The sequence below is a fragment of the Eretmochelys imbricata genome, chromosome 28, assembly GCF_965152235.1.
Source record: "Eretmochelys imbricata isolate rEreImb1 chromosome 28, rEreImb1.hap1, whole genome shotgun sequence".
NCBI classification, from domain to species: Eukaryota; Metazoa; Chordata; order Testudines; family Cheloniidae; genus Eretmochelys; species Eretmochelys imbricata.
The window spans coordinates 649,108-671,717 of NC_135599.1; the positions used below are offsets into that span (position 1 = coordinate 649,108).

At 67.4% G+C, this 22,610-nt stretch overlaps 1 long non-coding RNA gene across 1 annotated transcript in view; it reads left to right on the plus strand.

Annotated features, from left to right (window-relative positions):
• The window catches only part of LOC144258191 (uncharacterized), a 42,097-nt gene extending 19,648 nt beyond the window's left edge, over positions 1 to 22,449 (plus strand). The window contains exons 2-4 of the long non-coding RNA XR_013344647.1: positions 9,477 to 9,613; positions 19,322 to 19,413; positions 22,430 to 22,449. This is a non-coding gene — a long non-coding RNA (uncharacterized LOC144258191). The remainder of the gene's footprint in view (positions 1 to 9,476; positions 9,614 to 19,321; positions 19,414 to 22,429) is intronic.
• The last annotated feature ends 161 nt before the right edge of the window (positions 22,450 to 22,610 follow it).

The window sequence follows — 22,610 nt, forward strand, 5'->3', positions numbered from 1 at the left end:
TTTGGCCTTCCTGATTTCACTCCTGCATCCCCGAGCAATATTTTATACTCTTCCCTGGTCATTTGTCCAATCTTCCCCTTCTTGTAAGCTTCTTTTTTGTGTTCAAGATCAGCAAGGATTTCACTGTTAAGCCAAGCTGGTCGCCTGCCATATTTACTATTCTTTCTACACATCGGGATGGTTTGTCCCTGTAATCTCAATAAGGATTCTTTCAAATACAGCCAGCTCTCCTGGACTCCTTTTCCCCCTCATATTAGCCTCCCAGGGGATCCTACCCATCCGTTCCCTGAGGGAGTCAAAGTCTGCTTTTCTGAAGTCCACGGTCCGTATTCACCCACCTATCCCCCTTCCCCACCCGTCCAACCATCCATCCACCCACCGAGCCCCTTCCCCACCCGTCCAACCATCCATCCACCCACCTATCCACCCGCCCATCCCCTTCCAACCACCGATCCCCCCACCCAGCCCCTCCCCACCCGTCCAACCATCGTTCCACTTGCCCATCCCCTTCCAACCATCGATCCACCCACCCAGCCCCTTCCCCACCCGTCCAACCCTCGATCCACCCACCCATCCACTTCCGCACCTGTCCAACCATCGATCCCCCCACCCATCCCCTTCCGCACCTGTCCAACCATCGATCCCCCCACCCATCCCCTTCCCCACCCGTCCGAGCATTGATCCCCACACCCAGCCCCTTCCCCACCCGTACAAGCTTCGATCCCCCAACCCAGCCCCTTCCCCATCCGTACAAGCTTCGATCCCCCAACCCAGCCCCTTCCCCACCCGTCCAACCATCGTTCCACCTGCCCATCCCCTTCCAACCATCGATCCACCCACCCAGCCCCTTTCCCACCCGTCCAATCATCCATCCACCCACCCAGCCCCTTCCCCACCCATCCAACCCTCGATCCACCCACCCATCCACTTCCCCAGCCGTCCAACCCTCGATCCACCCACCCATCCGCATTCCCACCCGTCCAACCCTCGATCCACCCACCCATCCACTTCCCCAGCCGTCCAACCCTCGATCCACCCACCCATCCACTTCCCCAGCCGTCCAACCCTCGATCCACCCACCCATCCACTTCCCCAGCCGTCCAACCCTCGATCCACCCACCCATCCGCATTCCCACCCGTCCAACCCTCGATCCACCCACCCATCCACTTCCCCAGCCGTCCAACCCTCGATCCACCCACCCATCCGCATTCCCACCCGTCCAACCCTCGATCCACCCACCCAGCCCCTTCCCCAGCCGTCCAACCCTCGATCCACCCACCCATCCACTTCCCCAGCCGTCCAACCCTCGATCCACCCACCCATCCACTTCCCCAGCCGTCCAACCCTCGATCCACCCACCCATCCACTTCCGCACCCGTCCAACCATTGATCCCCCCACCCATCCACTTCCCCACCCATCCAAGCATCGATCCCCCTGCCCATCCCCCTTCCCCACCCGTCCAAGCATCGATCCCCCCGCCCATCCCCCTTCCGCACCCGTCCAACCATCGATCCCCCCGCCCATCCCCCTTCCGCACCCGTCCAACTATCGATCCCCCTTCCCCACCCGTCCAACCATCCATCCACCCACCCATCCGCGTCCCCACCCGTCCAACCATCGATCCCCTCACCCATCCTCCTTCCCCATGCGTCCAACCATCAATCCCGCCACTGATGCCCATCCAACCATCAATCTATACCCATGTCCATGCCCCCCATCCCTCCACCCATCCCCACATATCCACTCACATGCATCCGAACATCGTCCAGATTTCAGACACACCTGCCGACCATAGTCATGGATCTGTGTTTATGCCACCATCCATCCTTCCCTTTCTCCAGTCGTCCATCCCCCCAGGCCATGCCTCCCCCCATGCTTCCCCACACCACCCCTCTAGCCACCTGTCCATTAGCCGGTGTACCACTGTAAATCCACGCACATGCCTACCACTCTGCTCACCCCTTCCTCCACCCTCACTCTGTGCCCCTCCATGCACCCCCCTTCATGCACCCCTCCCTCCACACCCACACCTGTGTCCCTCCGTACACCCCTCTCCCTCCACCCCACGCCTGCGCCTCCATGCACCCGCCCCTCCACCCTCACTCTGTGCTCCTCTGTGCACCCCCCTTCATGCACCCCTCCCTCCACCCCCACACGTGTCCCTCCGTACACCCCTCTCCCTCCACCCCCACGCCTGCCCCTCCATGCACCCCCACTCTGTGCCCCTCCATGCACCCACCCCGCCCTCCACCCCCACGGCTGCTCCTTCATGCACCCCCCTCCACCCTCACTCTGTGCCCCTCCGTGCACCCCCCTTCATGCACCCCCACGCCTGCCCCTCCATGCACCCCCCTCCACCCTCACTCTGTGCCACTCTGTGGACCCCCCCTCATGCACCCCCCCCTTCCACCCCCGCTGTTGGGTCTCCGCGCGTGGGGCGCTCCCGGCTGGTCCCGGCGGGCGGGGGGGCGGGGTGCCGGGAAGATGGAAGTGAGGCTGGCTGGGCCGGAAAGGGGGGGGCGGGGAGGGGGAGGGGCAGGGCTGTCTCGGCCGGGGGGTGGGGGCTGGGCTCCCAACACAACCCGCCTCGGCTCTTTGTTTGAGTGGCGAGAGGCTGGGGGGGAACGCGGCGGAGGCGAGGCAGGAGCGGCGCTCGCTGGCCGGGGAGTGGGGCCGGGCCGTGGGGCAGGGCCGGGCCGGGCCGGATTCCCCTCCCCCCCAGCCGGGACCCCCGGGAGCCGCAGGTAGGGGGGGGGGCTTTGTTCGGGGCCGGGATCGGGGCCGCCGCTTTGTTGGGGCAGCCGGCGGGCGGAGGCCTGGCCCGGCTTGGCTCGGCTCGGCCCAGCCCGGCCCGGCCCGCGGGACCTTTAAAGGGACGGTCGGGCCGGGCGGCGGAGCCGGAGCCGGAGCCGGGTGGAAATCGGGAGTCACTCCGCCGGAGTCACCGGGCCCGTTCCCCCCACTCCCCGGTGTAAACCGGGAGTCACTCCGCCGGAGTCACCGGGCCCGTTCCCCCCTCTCCCCGGTGTAAACCGGCAGTCACTCCGCCGGAGTCACCGGGCCCGTTCCCCCCACTCCCCGGTGTAAACCGGCAGGCACTCCGCCGGAGTCACCGGGCCCGTTCCCCCCACTCCCCGGTGTAAACCGGGAGTCACTCCGCCGGAGTCACCTGGTTCGTTCCCCGCTGGTGTAAATCGGGAGTCACCGGTCCCGTTTCTTTCCGTTCCCGGTATAAATCTGGAGTCACGCCACTGGAATCAGTGGTAGAATCCCTTCTGTTCCTGGTGTAAATTGGGAGTCACTCCATTGGAGATGGGCCAAATCCCCCGGTGTAAATCAGGAATCACTCGGCTGAGGTCATGGGGGTCTGCTCCTGGTAAATCAGGAGTCACTCTGCCAGAGTCACTGGGCTCTGATCCCAGTGTAAATCAGGAGTCACTCTGCCAGAGTCACTGGGCACTGTCCCGGTGTAAATCAGGAGTCACTCCGCTGAAGTCATGGGGCTCTGATCCCGGTGTAAATCAGGAGTCACTCTGCCAGAGTCACTGGGCTCTGCTTCCGGTGTAAATCAGGAGTCACTCCACTGAAGTCACGGGGCTGATTCAGACCTTGGCCCCAGTGCACATCAGGAGTACCCCCAGGGATCCCTGAGCCCGGTGTGATCCAAATCCAACCCAGCAGATAGTTTTGTCAAGGTGTGGGGGGTGTCCGCAGTGTGTGGGAGTCTCTGTGGGGGCGTAATTCGCGGGGGGGGGTCACAGTGTGTGGGTCTAGAAGGGGCCGGTCTCTGTGCATTGGGAGGGGGGCTGATTTATCGCCACTGTTTGGGGGCACACAAAAGGACTTGGCGGGGGGACGTGGGGGGGCTGCCAGGAGTGGCTGGCTAGGAGTTGGGGGCCCCCACCCAGCAGGCAGCTGCCCCATAACGCCCCAGATGGGGGTCTGCACTCAGCCCCACTGAAAGCCCTAAATACAGAGGGACTGTGTGTGTGTGGGGGGGTTCTGCTTTAAGGAGGAGCTGTGAAGGGGGGTCACTGGGACCCCCCCCAGTGGCTGGCAGGGGCGGAGTGGGTGGGGTGGGAACAGGTGCTGGCCCTTTAACAGCCCAGGTGGGTTGCCTGGTGCAGAGTGGGGCAGGCGGGCCCTGCTGGGTTCTGCGGCTCTGGGTCCACCTCAGGAGCGGGAGGGTGCAGACGGGGTGCCCTGCCCTCCCCCCCCAGTGGGACGCCCCAGAGGTCCCAGCATCATGGGAGGGCCCCGGGGCAAGGGGCTGTCCCCTCCAGGGGGCGCCGGCTCCCATCCGGCCCCAGGGACGCAAGCTAGACGAGTGGGGCTGTGGGGAGGTCCATTGGCCGGAGCCCCACTCCCGGGGGCCCAAGGAATTGACCACCCCAAGATTAACCCCCCCACACACACACACACACACCCCGGAGCTGGAGGATTCCTGCTTAGGATTCCCTGGGCTTTCCCTGTAGGAAACTGGGGGCATGGGTGGGGAGGAGCCACTGTGGTGCACACCCCCTGGGATCTCTCCCCGGCTCTGGGAAGGGGGTGGGGGCTGGTGGGCTAGAGCAGGGCGGGCTGGCAGCCAGGACTCCTGGGTTCTCTCCCCGGCACTAGGGGCCGTGTCGGGCTGGTGGGTTAAAGGTGTGTGTGGGGGGGGATTAGATTTCCTGGACTGGAGCAGGCAGCTGTTGCCCTCAGTCCCTAAGCTGCTGGGCCTGGAACAGAACTGGCTGCAAGCCCCTCACCCTGGCCTCGGGCCCCCCAGGGTTAGGGCAGCCTGGGGCCAGCCTGGTCTCTGGCAACCTCACCTGGCACCGTCCAAACGCCCGCAGCCAGGTACCCCTGTGTGAGTGGGGACAGCTGGGAATGGAGCGCCCCCAAGCCCTGGGCCCCCCAGCTCTGCCGATGCCCCTCACTCCCGCCCCGCAGCCCCTGCTAGCCCAGCCTTCGGCCCCCCCCCAGCCCTGCCGGTGCCCCTCACTCCCGCCCCGCAGCCCCTGCTAGCGCAGCCCTGGGCCCCATGCAACCCAGCAGATGGCCCCAGGTGTGAACTTTCTCTTTCCTGGGCCGGGTCTGTGTGGGGTGTAGAAGGTGGAGCAGGGTGTGGGGCTGGGGTGGGAGCAGTTCCCCTACACATTAACCCCCCACTCACCTCAGCCCAGCTACTTGGGAGTGGGGTTATGTTGCCCTGGGCGCGAGGGGTGGGGTGGGGGGAGGACATGGTCTGGCCCCTCTGAGCCCCCCACCCCCCATCCTGGGGGGCTGGTTAAACACTAGCTGACTTCCTTCCTGCCCACCAGATTGCTGAGGGATTGGGGGGGGGGGGGGGCGGCACAGACCAATCAGGTGTCTCGTCTCCCCCCCCCTCCGGAAACAGCCGGCAGACCCTGCCCAAGGGCCCCTGGAGAGAACACGCCTAAGTCTGTTCCCTCGCGCCCCCCCACCCCTACCCAGGCAGAGCTGGGGGCCCAGGGCTGGGGGGGCTGCAGGTCGGGAGTGAGGGGCACCAGCAGAGCTGGGGGGGGCAGGGAGAAGCCTGGGGAGGGGGGAGATACTAACAACCCCCCATGGCAGCAAACCCAGCAGCCCCAGGACCTGACACCCACAGATTTCCCCATCTCCGTACGCAAGGGCCCCCTGGACCCCAGCTGAGGCCTGGGGGCGCTTCTCTCATGGCGTGTGGGGGGGGCACCAAACTGGCGCCCCCTAGTGGGGACGGGGCCCCCGGCTCCCTGCCCTGCCCCCGCCCGGAGCTGGCTGGGCCTGTCTCTCCGGCTCACCCCACTCAGCCTCCCTGGGCAAAGGGCAGGGGGCCGCCCCTCCCCCCACGACCTTTGCACCCCCACCTGGGGGTGGGGCTGGCCCCGCCCGGGCGGGGGGATGGGGCCTCCCCGTGGGAATCAGAGGCCAGGCCTGGCATGGGGCCAGGGAAATCTCCCCACAGCCACATGGGGTGGGGCTAGGAAATACCCCCCCCCATTCTGTCCGGACCCAGGGTTTTCCCAGAGATCCCCAGGGTTTGGCAGCCTGCCAGCTCCCAGCTTGTTCCAGCCCTTTAAATGCCCCCCCCAGCTCTTTACAGGCGTGTTCCCCTCCCCCGGCCCTGCCGGTGCCCCTCACTCCCGACCCGCAGCCTCTGCCCCCCCAGCCCTGCCGGTGCCCCCCACTCCCGACCCGCAGCCTCTGCCCCCCCAGCCCTGCCGGTGCCCCCCACTCCCGACCCGCAGCCTCTGCCCCCCCAGCCCTGCCGGTGCCCCCCACTCCCGACCCGCAGCCTCTGCCCCCCCAGCCTTGCCGGTGCCCCCCACTCCCGACCCGCAGCCTCTGCCCCCCCAGCCCCTGCCGGTGCCCCCCCACTCCCGACCCGCAGCCTCTGCCCCCCCAGCCCTGCCGGTGCCCCCCACTCCCGACCCGCAGCCTCTGCCCCCCCAGCCCTGCCGGTGCCCCCCACTCCCGACCCGCAGCCTCTGCCCCCCCCAGCCCTGCCGGTGCCCCCCACTCCCGACCCGCAGCCTCTGCCCCCCCAGCCCAACAGTGCCCCTCACTCCCGACCCGCAGCCCGTGCCCCCCCAGCCCTGCCGGTGCCCCCCACTCCCGACCCGCAGCCTCTGTCCCCCCCAGCCCTGCCGGTGCCCCCCCACTCCCGACCCGCAGCCTCTGCCCCCCCAGCCCTGCCGGTGCCCCCCCACTCCCGACCCGCAGCCTCTGCCCCCCCAGCCCAACAGTGCCCCCCACTCCCGACCCGCAGCCCGTGCCCCCCCAGCCCTGCCGGTGCCCCCACTCCCGACCCGCAGCCTCTGCCCCCCCAGCCCTGCTGGTGCCCCCCACTCCCGACCCGCAGCCTCTGCCCCCCCAGCCCTGCCGGTGCCCCCCACTCCCGACCCGCAGCCTCTGCCCCCCCAGCCCAACAGTGCCCCTCACTCCCGACCCGCAGCCCGTGCCCCCCCAGCCCTGCCGGTGCCCCCCACTCCCGACCCGCAGCCTCTGCCCCCCCAGCCCTGCCGGTGCCCCCCCACTCCCGACCCGCAGCCTCTGCCCCCCCAGCCCTGCCGGTGCCCCTCACTCCCGACCCCGCAGCCTCTGCCCCCCAGCCCTGCCGGTGCCCCCCACTCCCGACCCGCAGCCTCTGTCCCCCCAGCCCTGCCGGTGCCCCCCACTCCTGACCCGCAGCCTCTGCCCCCCCCAGCCCTGCCGGTGCCCCTCACTCCCGACCCGCAGCCTCTGCCCCCCCAGCCCTGCCGGTGCCCCCCCACTCCCGACCCGCAGCCCTGCGTGTCCTCCGCTCCCTCGGCCCGCGTCAGGCCTGGGCTCCGGGGTGGATTCAGGCTCACTCAGAAATAGTTCTGGGGTCCCAGGGCTCCAGGCCCAGCTGCCCCTCCAGCCCCCCCCACCCCCCCCAGAGCTGTTACATCATCACCTGCCCCAGGTTACTGGGTCTTGCATCATCAGACAGCGCAGCAGCTGGTGGGGAGGTGGAGCCTCTGGCTAAAACTGCAGGTACTGGGAGGGGAGCGGGGGCTGGTGGTTAGAGCCGGGGGGACTGGGAGCCGGGACTCCTGGGTTCTCTCCCTGGCTGTGGGAGGGGAGTGGGGGCTGGTGGTTAGAGCCGGGGGGACTGGGAGCCGGGACTCCTGGGTTCTCTCCCTGGCTGTGGGAGGGGAGTGGGGGCTGGTGGTTAGAGCCGGGGGGACTGGGAGCCGGGACTCCTGGGTTCTCTCCCTGGCTGTGGGAGGGGAGTGGGAGCTGGTGGTTAGAGCCGGGGGGACTGGGAGCCGGGACTCCTGGGTTCTCTCCCTGGCTGTGGGAGGGGAGTGGGGGCTGGTGGTTAGAGCCGGGGGGACTGGGAGCCGGGACTCCTGGGTTCTCTCCCTGGCTGTGGGAGGGGAGTGGGGGCTGGTGGTTAGAGCAGGGGGGACTGGGAGCCAGGACTCCTGGGTTCTCTCCCTGGCTGTGGGAGGGGAGTGGGGGCTGGTGGGTTAGAGCAGGGGGGACTGGGAGCCGGGACTCCTGGGTTCTCTCCTGGCTGTGGGAGGGGAGTGGGGGCTGGTGGTTAGAGCAGGGGGGCTGGGAGCCAGGACTCCTGGGTTCTCTCCCCGGCTGTGGGAGGGGAGTGGGGGTTGGTGGTTAGAGCTGGGGGGACTGGGAGCCAGGACTCCTGGGTTCTCTCCCCAGCTCTGGGAGGGGAGTGGGGGCTGGTGGTTAGAGCAGGGGGGACTGGGAGCCAGGACTCCTGGGTTCTCTCGCCAGCTGTGGGAGGGGAGTGGGGGCTGGTGGTTAGAGCAGGGCGGGCTGGGAGCCAGGACTCCTGGGTTCTCTCCCCAGCTCTGGGAGGGGAGTGGGGGCTGGTGGGTCAGAGCAGGGGGGCTGGGAGCCAGGACTCCTGGGTTCTCTCCCCGGCTCAGGGCGGGGAGTGGGAGTTGGTGGGTTAGAGCAGGGGGCGGCTGGGAGCCAGGACTCAGCTCTGGGAGGCGAGTGGGGTCTAGTTGGACTCTGGGCCCTTGGGCACTTTGTCAGCCCCGCACGCCCCCACCCGCCCCCCAGGGCCATGGCTGTTCAGGGTGCTGACCCCCAGTGCAGGAGATACATGGGGTGGGCGGACTGGCACCTGCCCCCTCTCCTCTGCCAGCTGCAGCAGTGGGAGCTCCCCCCCCCCAGCCCTTGGCTCTGAAGGGCCCCTTGTCCCAGCTGGAGGGGCGCGGCTCCCCTCGCCCTCCGCATTGTCCGTGCACACTGGTTCATTATCCCCTGGGGCGGCCGGGGGGGGGTGTTGGGACTCCCCCCACCCCCCCGTACACACACCACACACAGGGGCTCTGTGCTGGCAGCTGGTAAGGGCCGGGACGCCCACCCCGAGCGGGGCAGGGGATGAATGCTGGCACTCGGGGGGGAGGGGATGCAGCACTCGGGGGGCGCGGTGAATGCTGGCAGTTAAGCCCCAAGGCGCGGGGGGCGTCTCTCTCGTCTGCGGCCCACCCGGCCCAGCCCCTATCTGGCTCCTGCCCGCTGGGTGTGCCGCCCGACGCAGGACCCCGCCCCGGCTAGCTGCCCCGAGAAACTGGACCTCTGGGGCACGGGCGGGAGGGTCCGTGGGGGGGCTGATCTCTGCCGGATCCGGTAGTGAGCCGAGGTACCAGCCGCGGGCAGCAAAACACAACATGGGGCTGCGGGTTGGGAATGAGGGGCACCGGCCAGGATGTGGGGGGCAGGGCTGGTTTTCCAGGGACCCCTCGCCCGGCACTGAGATGCGGCCACCTCTGGGGAAGAGCGCTGTGGGCCGGTGTGAACGGGGATCCCTGGCACTCCACCCTGTGCCAGTCTGACAGGACGCGGAGGGGATCCCGGCTCTGTCCCGGACTCCTGGGTTCCCACCATGCCCCGGCGGATGGGGGTTGCCCCGGGGTGGGGGAGGGGTAACTCGCAGGCTTTCGCCACGGCCCCCTCTCTAACCGTCTGTCTCACCCCCTGCAGGACCAGTGCGCCCCCCCACCGCAGTATGGCTGGGGCCTAGCCCCCCCCTCCCCAGCCCCACCTACTGGTCTGAGCCGAATGCACCCGGAGCGGGGCCCAGCCAATGAGAGAGTGGAGACGAGGCTCCTCCCACTGCGGTGAGTGATTGACGCCCCATATTGCCTGGCTTCCCCATAGACCTTCCCCCGCCACCCTTGGGATGGGATGTTGCTGGGGGGGCACTCAATGGGGGGTGCTGTGCTGCCGGGGGGGGGCTCTGGGGAGGTGCTGTGCTGCGGGGGGGGCTCTGGGGGGGACCCTGTGCTGTAGGGGGGGCTCAGGGGTGGCGCTGTCCCGTGTGGGGGACCTGGGCTGGGGGCTCCGTGCTGTTGGGGGGCATCACGTTTTGTCTCTTGTCCATGTCAATCATTACAAGGCCCAGGTCGCGTGGCCATGGGTCGGAGCCTGCCCCGGGGCACCCTCCTGACCCCCAGCTGGGCTGCCCCAGCCTGGCCCCCCAGCCTCTCCCCCCACCCCGCCGTGCCCTCCCTTCCTGTCCCGTGCCCGGTCCTGCCCGCTCTGCGCAAGCTCCTGCCTCTTGCGTCAGCCCGTCCTGCCTTGGGCAACCCCCGGGCGTAGCCGTGGGGCGGGGGGCCACTTCCACCCCAAACCCTCCTGTCGTCGCAAGCTCGGCCCCTGTGGGGGAGAGACGCAAAGGTAGGAGCGTGGGGACCACCCCACAGGAAATCCCCAGCCCCCCACTCGTCCCCCAGCTGCTAGTGTGCGGCTGTTCACTACCCCCACGTCACGCCCCAGAGTGGCCGCATCTCGGCGCCGGGCGAGGGGTCCCTGGGTCCCCGCCACCCCGCCCCAGAGGTGGCCGCATCTGGGCGCCGGGCGAGGGGTCCCTGGGTCACCCGCCGCCCCGACCCAGAGGTGGCCGCATCTCGGCACCGGGCGAGGGGTCCCTGGGTCACCCGCCGCCCCGCCCCAGAGGTGGCCGCATCTGGGCGCCGGGCGAGGGGTACCTGGGTCGCCCGCCGCCCCGCCCCAGAGGTGGCCGCATCTCGGCACCGGGCGAGGGGTCCCTGGGTCACCCGCCACCCCGCCCCAGAGGTGGCCGCATCTCGGCACCGGGCGAGGGGTCCCTGGGTCACCCGCCGCCCCGCCCCAGAGGTGGCTGCATCTCGGCGCCGGGCGAGGGGACCCTGGGTCGCCCGCCGCCCCGACCCAGAGGTGGCCGCATCTGGGCGCCGGGCGAGGGGTCCCTGGGTCGCCCGCCGCCCTGCCCCAGAGGTGGCCGCATCTCGGTGCCGGGCGAGGGGTCCCTGGGTCGCCCGCCGCCCCGCCCAAGAGGTGGCCGCATCTCGGCGCTGGGCGAGGGGTCCCTGGGTGGCCGGCCGCCCCACCACAGAGTTGGGTGCATCTCGGCGCCGGGCGAGGGGTCCCTGGTCCGCGCCGCCCCGCCCCGCCCCAGAGGTGGCCGCATCTGGGCGCCGAGCGAGGGGTCCCTGGGTCCCCGCCACCCCGCCCCAGAGGTGGCCGCATCTGGGCGCCGGGCGAGGGGTCCCTGGCTCGCCCGCCGCCCCGCCCCAGAGGTGGCCGCATCTGGGCGCCGGGCGAGGGGTCCCTGGCTCGCCCGCCGCCCCGCCCCAGAGGTGGCCGCATCTGGGCGCCGGGCGAGGGGTCCCTGGCTCGCCCGCCGCCCCGGAACCTCAGCTGCCCCGTGGCAGGACACGCCCCACGTCCCCCGCGCCGCCTGCCACCACCTCTCCCTGCATGGTGGCCGCTGACAGGCAGCATGGCCCACGCCCGGAGGTGCCCTCCCAGCACGGGCAGACTCGCACGGACATGCTCGTGGAAGCGCCGGGACGGACGCTCAGGCCCCCGCGCGCTCAGGGGTGGAGGTTCGGGCCCATGCCCAGGGGCAGCCGTGGTGCCCACGCCAGCGGGTCGCCGCCAAGATCACCCCGCCCGGCCCCGTGCCCCCTGCTGCCCCTTTGCCTGGGCGTCCGCACCCGTGAACTGTCTCTGTCTCTCGCACGCCCCCGTCTCTCGTGCACACGGGTGGGTACTTGTGGGCACGGCTCGGGACACACGCTAGTAACCCTCCCGCCCGTGCGCACGTCTCTCGTGTGTGGTCGCACACCGGGCACCGACGTGACACACAATCCCTGGCACTCTCACTTTCCCTGTCCCCCACCCCCAGCCCCGCCCCCCCCAGCAGCCGCCTGGCGTGGGGCCTGGCAGCTGGAAAGGCGTGGGGCCGGGGGGGGCGGGAGGTTCCTCTGCGTAATCGTTAACGGGGAGAACAAATGAATCACGCTCCCACGCCCACCCCCCCCGCCCCCAAAGACCGCAGGCCCCCCCCCCCCGCCCCGGCCACCATGACCTTAAAAGGCTCCACGCCGGAGTTAACCCCACGCTCCATCCAGCCACGCGCTCGGCCGGTGCCCCTCACTCCCGACCCACAGCCCCGCCCCCCCCGCAGCTCGGCCGGTGCCCCTCACTCCCGACCCACAGCCCCGCCCCCCCGCAGCTCGGCTGGTGCCCCTCACTCCCAACCTGCAGCCCCCCGCAGCTCAACCGGTGCCCCTCACTCTCGACCCGCAGGCCCCCCCGCCCCCCGCAGCTCAGCCAGTGCCCCTCACTCCCGACCCACAGCCCCTGCCCCCCAGCCCTGCCGGTGCCCCTCACTCCCGACCCGCAGCCCCCCCTCCGCAGCTCAGCCGGTGCCACTCACTCCTGACCCGCAGCCTCCCACCCCCCATACTCATCAGTCCAGAACCACAATCAAGCAATATTAACTCATCATTTGCCAGCATTTGAGTGAGTAGCTCAGTGCAGTTGTTTAGTGTCCCATGGGGCGCTAGGGGGCACTGTGGGGCAGGGAGCAGGGCAGGGGGCTCAGGGGGGCGCTCTTCCCCGGCAGGACAGGCTGTCCCCAGGGCGGCACTGGGGGGCAGGGAGTGGGGCAGGGGGCTCAGCAGGGGGCGCTCTCCCCTGGTAGGCAATGGGTTAAAGGGACGGTGGAGGTGCTGATTTCCCACACTGCCCTGTGGGGCTGAGGGAGGGGCTATGGGGCTTTGACTCAGCCACTCCCCCCCCAGCATCCCCCAAAACCAGCCCTGCCCCAAGCAGAGCCTGGACTGTGAAAAGGCCAGAACTGGGGGGGAGTGGCAGGGGGGTTACGCCCTGATTTCCCTGTGATGCTTGATGGGATGCGGGCGGTGCCCAGATACCGTGGTGATGGTCCCGGGGTGAAACCCTCACACCGCCGTTCAGTGATTCCCATTTGTGTGTGGTGGTGTTTGTGTTAGTGTGTTGCCCCTGTGTGTGTGCTTGTGCATGCAGTTGTGTGTCCTGTGTATGATATTCTCTCTGGGGTCGTGTCTCGTGTGTGGGGCTGTGACTCAGTGTGAGTGTGTGTGTGTTCGTGTTTCCTGTGTGAGTGATTGTGCAGGTGTGGGATTGTGTTTTTTGCATGTGTTGTTTGTGACATTAGGTGTGTCATTGTGTCTCACTGTGTGTGGGTCTCCGTAGTGTGTGCGTTGGTGATAATGTGTGTGTGCTGTGGCTCTGTGTGTGTGCATCTCCTGGCATGTGTGTCTGTGAAATTGTGGGTGTGTGGTTGTGTCTCCTGTGTGAGTGATTTTGTGTGTGGTTATGTCTATTGTGGCTGTGCTATTGTGCGTGGGGCTGTGACTCAGTGTGTGTGTGTGTTTGTGCATGTGTGGGATTGTGTCTCTTGTGTGAGTTGTCTGTGATATTGGGCGTGTGGTTGTGTCCGTCTGTGTGCAGCTCTCTCTGTGTGTGGGTCTCCCTAGTGTGTGTGTGTGTGTGTGTAATGTCTTCCCGGTGTGTATGTGATATTGTGTGTATGTGTGGTTGTGTCTCAAAGTGTGGCTCTGTGTCTGTGCGGCTCTCCCAGTGTGTGTGCCCGCCTCTTTCTCTAGGGCAAGAAGCAGGGAAGCGAGGGTGGGGGGCGGGATTCCCAGGGGGCGGGCTGGATTGGGTGGGAGCTGTGTGGGGCAGGGCCCCAGGATTCCCAGGGGGCAGCCTGGATCAGGTGGGAGCCATGTGGGGCAGGGCCGGGTGGGGGGGGCAGGCTAGGGCGGCTGGGAGCCTTGTGGGGCAAGGCCGGGAGGAAGAGGGGGGCGGGGAAGGGGGGATGATGTCACCCCGGCTCTTTAAACGGGACGGGGCGGGGGCAGCTGAGTCACGGTGTGTCCGTGGGGCTGGGCCCCCCCACAGCGGCGGGCGGGGGGGGGCCCCGGGCTGGGGGGGGGCGGGAGGAGGAGCCGGGCGGGCGCCGGAGCCAGTCGGGAGCCGGCAGCCGGGGAGTGCGGCACACGGAGCGTCTGCCTGTCCGTCCATCCGCAGCGACCCCCCCCAGGAGGGGCCTGGGACCCACACGCGCCCCCTGTCCCCCCCCACAGCCGGCTGGAAGGGGGCACCGGGCGCCTGCCCCACGGAGGCCAGGAGGTAAGGCCGGGCCGGGAACCCTCCCCACGCGTCGCCACGGGCGTGTGCGACTGTGTCTCCCTCGTGGGAGCACCGGGTGTGAGTCGAGTGCAGGTGATGGGACCCCCCCAGGCCTCCTGGGTCTGTGACTTTGCGGGGTGTGATTGTGTGGAGGGACTGAGGGAGTGTGTGTGTGTGTCTCAAAGGATGGTGTGTGTGTGTGTGGGGGGTGATTGTGTGTGTCTCAAAGGCCAGGGTGTGTGTGGGGGAGGGTGATTGTGTCTCAAAGGCCTGTGTGTGTGTGTCTTGACAGTGTGTGTGTGTTTGTGGGTGATTGTGTGCGTCTCGAAGGCCAGTGTGTATGTGTGTTTTGACAGTGTGAGTGTGTGTGTGTGACTCAAAAGACAGTGTGTGTGTCGACAGTGTGTCTGTCTAAGTACAGTGTGATTGTGTGTGTGTGTGTTTTGTGTTCGGGGGCGAGAGATGGTGTGCGCGTCTGTGACTGTGTGGCCTCCCACTGCCGGGCTGTGATTTTTGTCTCTCTCCAGTGTGTTATGTGTCATTGTGTTTCTCTTCGACTCGCATGTGACTCCTGTGTGTTGTGAGTTTGTCCGTCTCTAGTGTGTGATTTTTGTGTCCAATGAGACAGTACGGGGAAGGTGCATGTGTGACTTTCTCTTGCCGGTGTCTCCGGTGTGCGGTTGTGCGTCCCAAATGTGTGCGTCTCTCTCTGCCGTGTCCTTGTGTGTCCCCCAGCGTGTGCGTAGGGCGCAGAGTGGAGTGTTTTGTTGTGGGTAGCCGTTACAAGACGGTTGTACCCAGCATGTTAACATGGTGTTTGTGTGTGTGTGCGCGGGTTGGGGGGGCTGGAAATGTGCCATGTCCCCGCCCCCCCCACACACGTGAAGGAGGGAATCCCAGAGCTATTAACCCTTGGGGGGCCAGGGACTTCCCGACTGCTGCCCCCCCCCCCAGCCCCATGCTTCCCAGTGCTGGGCATGTGTGTCACTGTGTGATGGGGGGGTCTGCCCATGTGTGTGTGTGTCACTGTGGGGGGGGTCAGCTCGTGTGTGTCACTGTGTGTGTGTGTGTGTGTCACTGTGGCTGGGGTCAGCTCGTGTGTGTCACTGTGTGTGTGTCACTGTGGGGGGGGGGTCAGCTCGTGTGTGTCACTGTGTGTGTGTGTCACTGTGGGGGGGGTCTGTCTGTGTGTGTGTGTCCCTGTGTGGGTCCGCCGCTGTGTGTGGGTCTGCCCGTGTTTGTGACAGTGATTGTGTGTCACTGTGTTTGTGCGGATCTGCCCTTATGTGTCACTGTGTGTGCGGGTCTGCCCGTGTGTGTGTGTGACAGTAATTGTGTTTGTGTCTGTGTGTCACTGTGTGCGTGCGTCTGCCCATGTGTGTGACAGTGATTGTGTGTCACCGTGTTTGTGTCAGTGTGTGGGTCTGCCCATGTGTGCAGGTCAGCCCTTGTGTATGACAGTGATTGTGTGTGTATGTCACTGTGTGTGTGTGTGTGTGTGACTGTGGGAGGGGTCTGCCCGTGTGTCACTTTGCCCCATGTGTATGGCTCTGCCTACATATGGCTCACTCTGTGTGTGAGACAAAGTTTGTGTGTGTGGGTCACGGGGCGTGTGAATCTGCCTGTGTGTGTGTGTGTGTGTGTGAAATGCTCTGTCTGTGCCTGTCTGTGTCACTGTGTCTGTGTGTCACCATGTCGGGGGCCTGTCCTTGTGTGTGTGTAACAGTGTTTCTGTGGGGCTGCGGGGGGGTGTCTGTGTGTGTGACCCTGTGTGTGTCTAGGTCGCCGAGTGACACTATCCGTCACCGTGTGACACCTTCCGGTATTGTGTGCGGTGCTGTGTGTCTCTCTCTCTCATGGTGCCCGGTTACCGTGGGATGCTGCGTGTGTGTGATGCCGGGTGTGTGTCTCTCTCTGTCGCCAGTTGTGTGACGCCGGGGGTGGGGGGTGCGGGTCTGGGGCGGTTTTGCTCCCTGCGCACGTGGGTTTCCAGGCGGCTGACTCAGCGCGGACGTGACTCTGACCCCCGAGGGGGTGGGGGTTCCCCGCTGTCTGTCGTCAGTGAATCTTCCCCCGTTCCCCGGGGGGGTTCTCAGGCCCAGCCGGGCTGGATCCCCCCACCCCCGGGGGGCCAGGCTCGGCTTTCACTATTAAAGCCACGCAGCCGGATTCACGGCAGCCGTGCGAGGGGATGCACGGGGGAGGGAGGCTGGGTGCCCGGAGTGCAGGGGGGACAGCTCGGAGCATGCGGGGGGCGGGGGCAGGTTTGGATCGTGGGGCCCCCCTTGGGGATGCATGGGGAGGGGCTGGTCGGGGAGGGGGGTGTACACCCAGCTGTGTGCGTTCACAGGGGCGTTCCTTTCGGTGCACGCATGCGTGTCTGGCTCCATGCGTGCGAAGGTCTCCGTGCGGGGAGGGAACCCCCCACCCCAGCACTCCCCCACCTCTGACACATACAAGGAGGCGGAGCCAATACAGGCCCCTCCCCCTAGTGCTGCCAGGCCCCACTGCCCCGCCCCATGCGCGCACACGCGGATCAGCCCCTTGGGGTCCCCCTCCTCCTAGTGCCCCGTTTCCCCTTGCACGGCACTGCGGCCACACGCTCACCTTTGCCCACGTTCACTCCCCCTTCACTCACACTCGGCTGCGCGCACTCTCGCCGACACACGCAAGGCTCAGCACGTTTGCACACCCACACCGGGACAGATGTGCGGCCCCGCTGGCTTGTGCGTGGCTCTGCTTACGCCCCGGTGCACTGGCCACACACGCGCTTGGTCACTCACACCTACCGGTGCCCCTCATGTGCACGGGTGTGCACACGCGCCCTGACAGCTGCATTGGCCCCCCCAATAACTGACGTCTGCACCCATCACCTGGTCTCGCACACTTGGCAAGACCCACTGACACGCACAGTCAGTTGTCCATGCACATTTGCACATGCGTTCTTTCAGCTGCACCGACATACCCGTGCCACTGTCCTCCCATGCAGGGTCACTTTTGCACAGGGGTGCACGGTCACGGTGGCACGCTCATTTGCACGGCCCGTGCTGTCGGCAGCCGGTTTGCATCCATGTTTCGCTTTGGCACGCTCATGCCCGCGTGCGTGGCCTCAGCTGCCCGTTTGCGCATTCCACTCTCACAACCATCTGCTCTTGCACACTCATTTGTGCATGCTCTCGCATGCCAGTGTATCACTACGCCCCCTGCCCCCCACCTGGCCCGCGTGAGTCAGGGCGGCTGCTTCCCTTTTCTAGTAAAGGCAGAACCGAGACAGGAACCCGGGGCCGCTTCGGAGAATGTAGCCGTGAAGGGGAAGGAAGAGGGTCATTTCCCAGCCCCACCCCCGGGAACTCCCCCGGCAACTGGCAATGGGGCAGGGTGGGCACTGTCATCTCTAGGGGGCGCCCATCCGGCCCCATGGCTTGGGGGGGGGCAGGCAGTGGGGCACGGGGAGGTGCCGTCGTCCTTCCTGGCAGCCGCCGGCAGGCCCGGCTCGGCTTCCCGGCCTGCGTGGGCGGGGCGGAGATTCCCTCCGTCAGGCGCGGCGGGGAGGGGGCGGGGCGGCCCGGCTGACTCCGCCCACGCCCGGAGCCGCCGCCGCCAGGGCTCACAGGGAGCCCGGCCGGTCACTAGTGCCACGCCCCAGAGCGAGAGGGTGGGGGGTCCTGCTGCCACCTACTGTGTGTGTGTGTGTGTGTGTGTTCACGCAGCGCTGCCCCCTGCTGGTGTGTGTGTGTGTGTCCAGCTGTTTGCACAGAAAGTGGTTTCCTGTGGGCCCATCTCCCCCCCCCCCCCCCGCCGCTGCCTTGGCTCCCCCGTTCACACCCTCACCCCCCGTCGTGCCCCCCAGGTCTGGCAGCCCACGGCCGGCGGGACGGGATGTAAATAAACCGTCACGGGGGGGGAGCGAGAGCGTCTGACACGGGCGTCGTGCCGCACAATCCCCCTGCACACTTCCTCTCACACACGCGTCATGGGCCAGCCCCGAAATTCCCACAGCACAGGATGGGCCATGACGACAACAGGCCGGGGGTGGGGTGGGGTGGGAGCGCGTGTAAATGTGCCGAGTGCGTGTGCCCAGCTGGGCTCGGAGCGATCACATGTGTAAACAGGCAGCTCACACGCGTGCTGCCGTGCACAAGGAGCTCACGCATGTGCGTGTGAAAGTGAGAGGCAGAGTCGGGGGGCCTCGAGTGCATGGCGTGGCCCCGGCACACGTGTCACTGGCGTGTCTACGTGTCCTCAGCACTGGTTGGTGTGTCTGTGTTGTTGGCGTGTTGTTGGCGTGTCCACATGTGACAGGCAGGGCCGTGCATCATTGATACATGCGGTTGGCATGCTGGAGCGTGGTGGGTGCCTCTGTGTGCCATGGGTGTCGCATGTCACTGGCGTGTGCCGGGTGCCAGCTGATGCCCCAGGGCCTCCCCTGGGAGCGTACGTTGCCCCCCCCTTCCTGCCCCCCCCCAACCGTGTGCGTCACCCGCCACCAACATGCCCCACGTCTGTCACCCACCGCCCCCTTGCCCCACTCCGGTGGAACCAGACGGGGCCGGGGGGGGGGAAGGGGTCGTCTGGGCGGCATCCGTCTGGTGGGACAGGGCCGGGGTGAGTCACGGAGCCAGGGGAGGGGCAGAGCCGGGGCCGCAGCTCCCCCCCACCTCCCACCTGCTGCACGGGGGTGGGGCTAGGGGTGGCGCCCATGTATGGGTCGTTTGCTGCACTTGTCACCCTGTGACATCTCGTCCGCCCCGTGTGCCTGCCCCATGGCCCCCTGCTGCCCCTAGGCCCTGCCCACGGCCCTCCCCCCACTGCTCCTCAGTCCTGCCTCATGGCCCCCCGCTGCCCCTCAGCCCAGCCCCACGGCCCCCTGCTGCCTCTAGGCCCTGCCCACGGCCCTCACCCCACTGCTCCTCAGTCCCGCCCCATGGCTCCCACTGCTCCTCAGCCCGGCCCCATGGCCCCCTGCTGCCTCTAGGCCCTGCCCATGGCCCTCACCCCACTGCTCCTCAGTCCCGCCCCATGGCTCCCACTGCTCCTCAGCCCTACCCATGGCCCCCCCACTGCTCCTCAGCCTGACCCCACGGCCCCCCCACTGCCCTTCAGTCCCTCCCCACGGCCCCTGCTGCCCCTCAGTCCCACCACACAGCCCCCCCCACTGCCCCTCAGTCCTGCCCCACAGCCCCCCCACTGCTCCTCAGTCCCGCCCCAGGGCTCTCCCCAGCTGTTCCTCCTGGTTTGCCCCCCTGAAGCGCCCCCACCTTGGCATCTCAGCAGACTCACCTCATTGGTTGCGTCTTGCTCCGCCCCCGATTCCCATTGGCTCTCCTGGTCCTCGACCCCGCCCCACAGTGACTGTCTGGCGTCCCATTGGTCTCTTGCAGGCTGCGTTAGGGGACGGATGGGGACGATGATTGGCGGCCAGAGGAGGGGTGCCGCGTGATTGGCCGGATTCCTGGAGAGAGTCGCGCAAGAGGTGGGCGGTGGGGTGAGCGGTGGGGTGGAAGGGGTTAACCCCGGCCCTGGGGGCGGAGCCAGGAGCAAAGCTGCCCCTCCCCCACAGACATTGGGTCTCAGTTGGGCTGCCCTGACCCCCATTAACCCCATCCTGGCCTGGACCCCCCCCCATTAACCCCATCCTGGCAACCCTCTCCTGGACCCACTCCCCCCCATGAACCCCCATCCCAACCTGGACCCCCCCCATTAACCCTCTCCTGGACCCACTCCCCCGCCCCATGAACCCCATCCCGACCTGGACCCACCCATTAACCCATCCTGGCCTGGACCTCCCCATTAACCCTCTCCTGGACCCACTCCCCCCCATGAACCCCATCCCGACCTGGACCCCCCCCCATTAACCCTCTCCTGGACCCACTCTCCCCATGAACCCCATCCTAGCCTGGTCCCCCCCATTAACCCTCTCCTGGACCCACTCCCCCCCATGAACCCCACTCTGTCTGGACCCCCCCCATTAACCCTCTCCTGGACCCACTCCCCCCCATGAACCCCCACCCTGGTCTGGACCCCCCCATTAACCCTCTCCTGGACCCACTCCCCCCCATGAACCCCATCCCGACCTGGACCCCCCCATTAACCCTCTCCCTGGACCCACTCCCCCCATGAACCCCATCCCAGCCTGGTCCCCCCCATTAACCCTCTGCTGGACCCACTCCCCCCATGAACCGCATCCCACCCTGGACCCCCCCATTAACTCTCTCCTGGACCCACTCCTCCCCCTCCATTAACTCCATCCCAGCCTGGACCTCCCCCATTAACCCTCTCCTGGACCCACTCCTCCCCCCCCATTAACCCCATCCCAGCCTGGACCTCCCCCATTAACCCTCTCCTGGACCCACTCCCCCCCATGAACCCCATCCTGGTCTGGACCCCCCCCATTAACCCTCTCCTGGACCCACTCCCCCCCAATGAACACCATCCCGACCTGGACCCCCCCATTAACTCTCTCCTGGACCCACTCCCCCCCATTATTCACATCCTGGACTGGACTCCCCCCCATTAACCCTCTCCTGGACCCACTCCCTCCATGAACCCCATCCCAGCCTGGTCCCCCCCTATTAACCCTCTCCTGGACCCACTCGCCCCATGAACCCCATCCCAGCCTGGGACCCCCCCATTAACCCCTCTCCTGGACCCACTCCTCCCCCCCCCCTTAAACCCCATCCCAGCCTGGACCTCCCTCATTAACCCTCTCTGGACCCACTCCCCCCCCCATGAACCCCATTCTGGTCTGGACCCCCCCCACATGAACCCCATCCCAGTCTGGACCCCCCCATTAACCCTCTCCTGGCCTGGACCCCGCTCCCCTCCCCCACACACATTAACCCCAGCCTGGGCCTCGATCCACGCCATTCCCCGCAAGAGCAGTTTTGGGGAGGGGGCCCAAACCTTTAGCTCTGTAGTTGGGAGAGGAGTTGGGGCAGCAGGGGAGGGGTCTGTACAGGGGAGTCCTCTCAGGCAGTCCACCCCACCCCCCAAACACAGCCCCCCCCAAGCCATATCTGCCCCCCACCCCTTTCCCCCCAAGCTCATCCAACTCACTCCCCTCCCGCTGAGGTGATTCTACCCCCTCCCCCCTCCCCTTCCCCCTCCTCCCCCTCCTCTCCCCCTGAGGTGATTCTACCCCCTCCCCCTCCCCCTCCTCCTCCCCCTGAGGTGATTCTACCCCCTCCCCTTCCCCCCCCTCTCCCCCTGAGGTGATTCTACCCCCTCCCCTCCCCCTCCTCTCCCCCTGAGGTGATTCTACCCCCTCCCCTCCCCCTCCTCTCCCCCTGAGGTGATTCTACCCCCTCCCCTCCCCCTCCCCTCCCCCTGAGGTGATTCTACCCCCTCCCCTTCCCCCCCCTCTCACCCCTGAGGTGATTCTACCCCCTCCCCCTCCCCCTCCTCTCCCCCTGAGGTGATTCTACCCCCTCCCCCTCCCCCTCCTCTCCCCCTGAGGTGATTCTACCCCCCTCCCCTCCCCCTCCTCTCCCCCTGAGGTGATTCTACCCCCTCCCCTTCCCCCCCTCTCCCCCTGAGGTGATTCTACCCCCTCCCCTCCCCCCTCCTCTCCCCCTGAGGTGATTCTACCCCCTCCCCTCCCCCTCCTCTCCCCCTGAGGTGATTCTACCCCCTCCCCTCCCCCCTCCCCTCCCCCTGAGGTGATTCTACCCCCTCCCCTTCCCCCCCTCTCCCCCTGAGGTGATTCTACCCCCTCCCCCTCCCCCTCCTCTCCCCCCTGAGGTGATTCTACCCCCTCCCCCTCCCCTCCTCTCCCCCTGAGTGATTCTACCCCCTCCCCCTCCCCCTCCTCTCCCCCTGAGGTGATTCTACCCCCCCTCCCCTCACCCCTTCCCACCTCCCCCTCCCCCTCCTCTCCCCCTGAGGTGATTCTAACCCCCTCCCCCTCCCCCTCCTCTCCCCCCTGAGGTGATTCTACCCCCTCCCCCTCCCCCTCCTCTCCCCCTGAGGTGATTCTACCCCTCCCCCTCCCCTTCCCCCTCCCCCTCCTCTCCCACTGAGGTGATTCTACCCCCTCCCCTCCCCCTCCTCTCCCCCTTCCCTCTCCCCCTGAGGTGATTCTACCCCCTCCCCTCCTCTCCCCCTTCCCTCTCCCCCTGAGGTGATTCTACCCCCCTCCCCCCTGAGGTGATTCAACCCCCCTCCCCTCCCCCTTCCCTCTCCCCCTGAGGTGATTCTACCCCCCTCCTCCCCTCCCCTCCCCCTTCCCTCTCCCCCTGAGGTGATTCTACCCCCTCCCCTCCCCCTTCCCCCCTCCCCCCTGAGGTGATTCTACCCCCCTCCCCCCTCCCCCCATGAGGTGATTCTACCCCCTCCCCTCCCCCCCTCTCCCTGAGGTGATTCTACCCCCCTCCCCCTCCTCTCCCCCTGAGGTGATTCTACCCCCTCCCCTCCCCCCTCTCCCTGAGGTGATTCTACCCCCTCCCCGGAGCTGGCTCTGCCCCCATGGCTGACCCCCACTCTCCCCACAGTGGTGTATGAGGCTGTGAGGGACTCCCCCACGGCACCGGGGAGTCTCAGCCAGGAGGAGCCGCGGGGGCCCACCCGTCGCTCGCACCCCCGGGGGGGCGGAGGGGGGGACAGAGGCATCCAGCGCAGACAGAAGTGGTGAGGCCCAGGGAGGGGGAGGCAGGTGGGGGGAGGGGAAGTCGG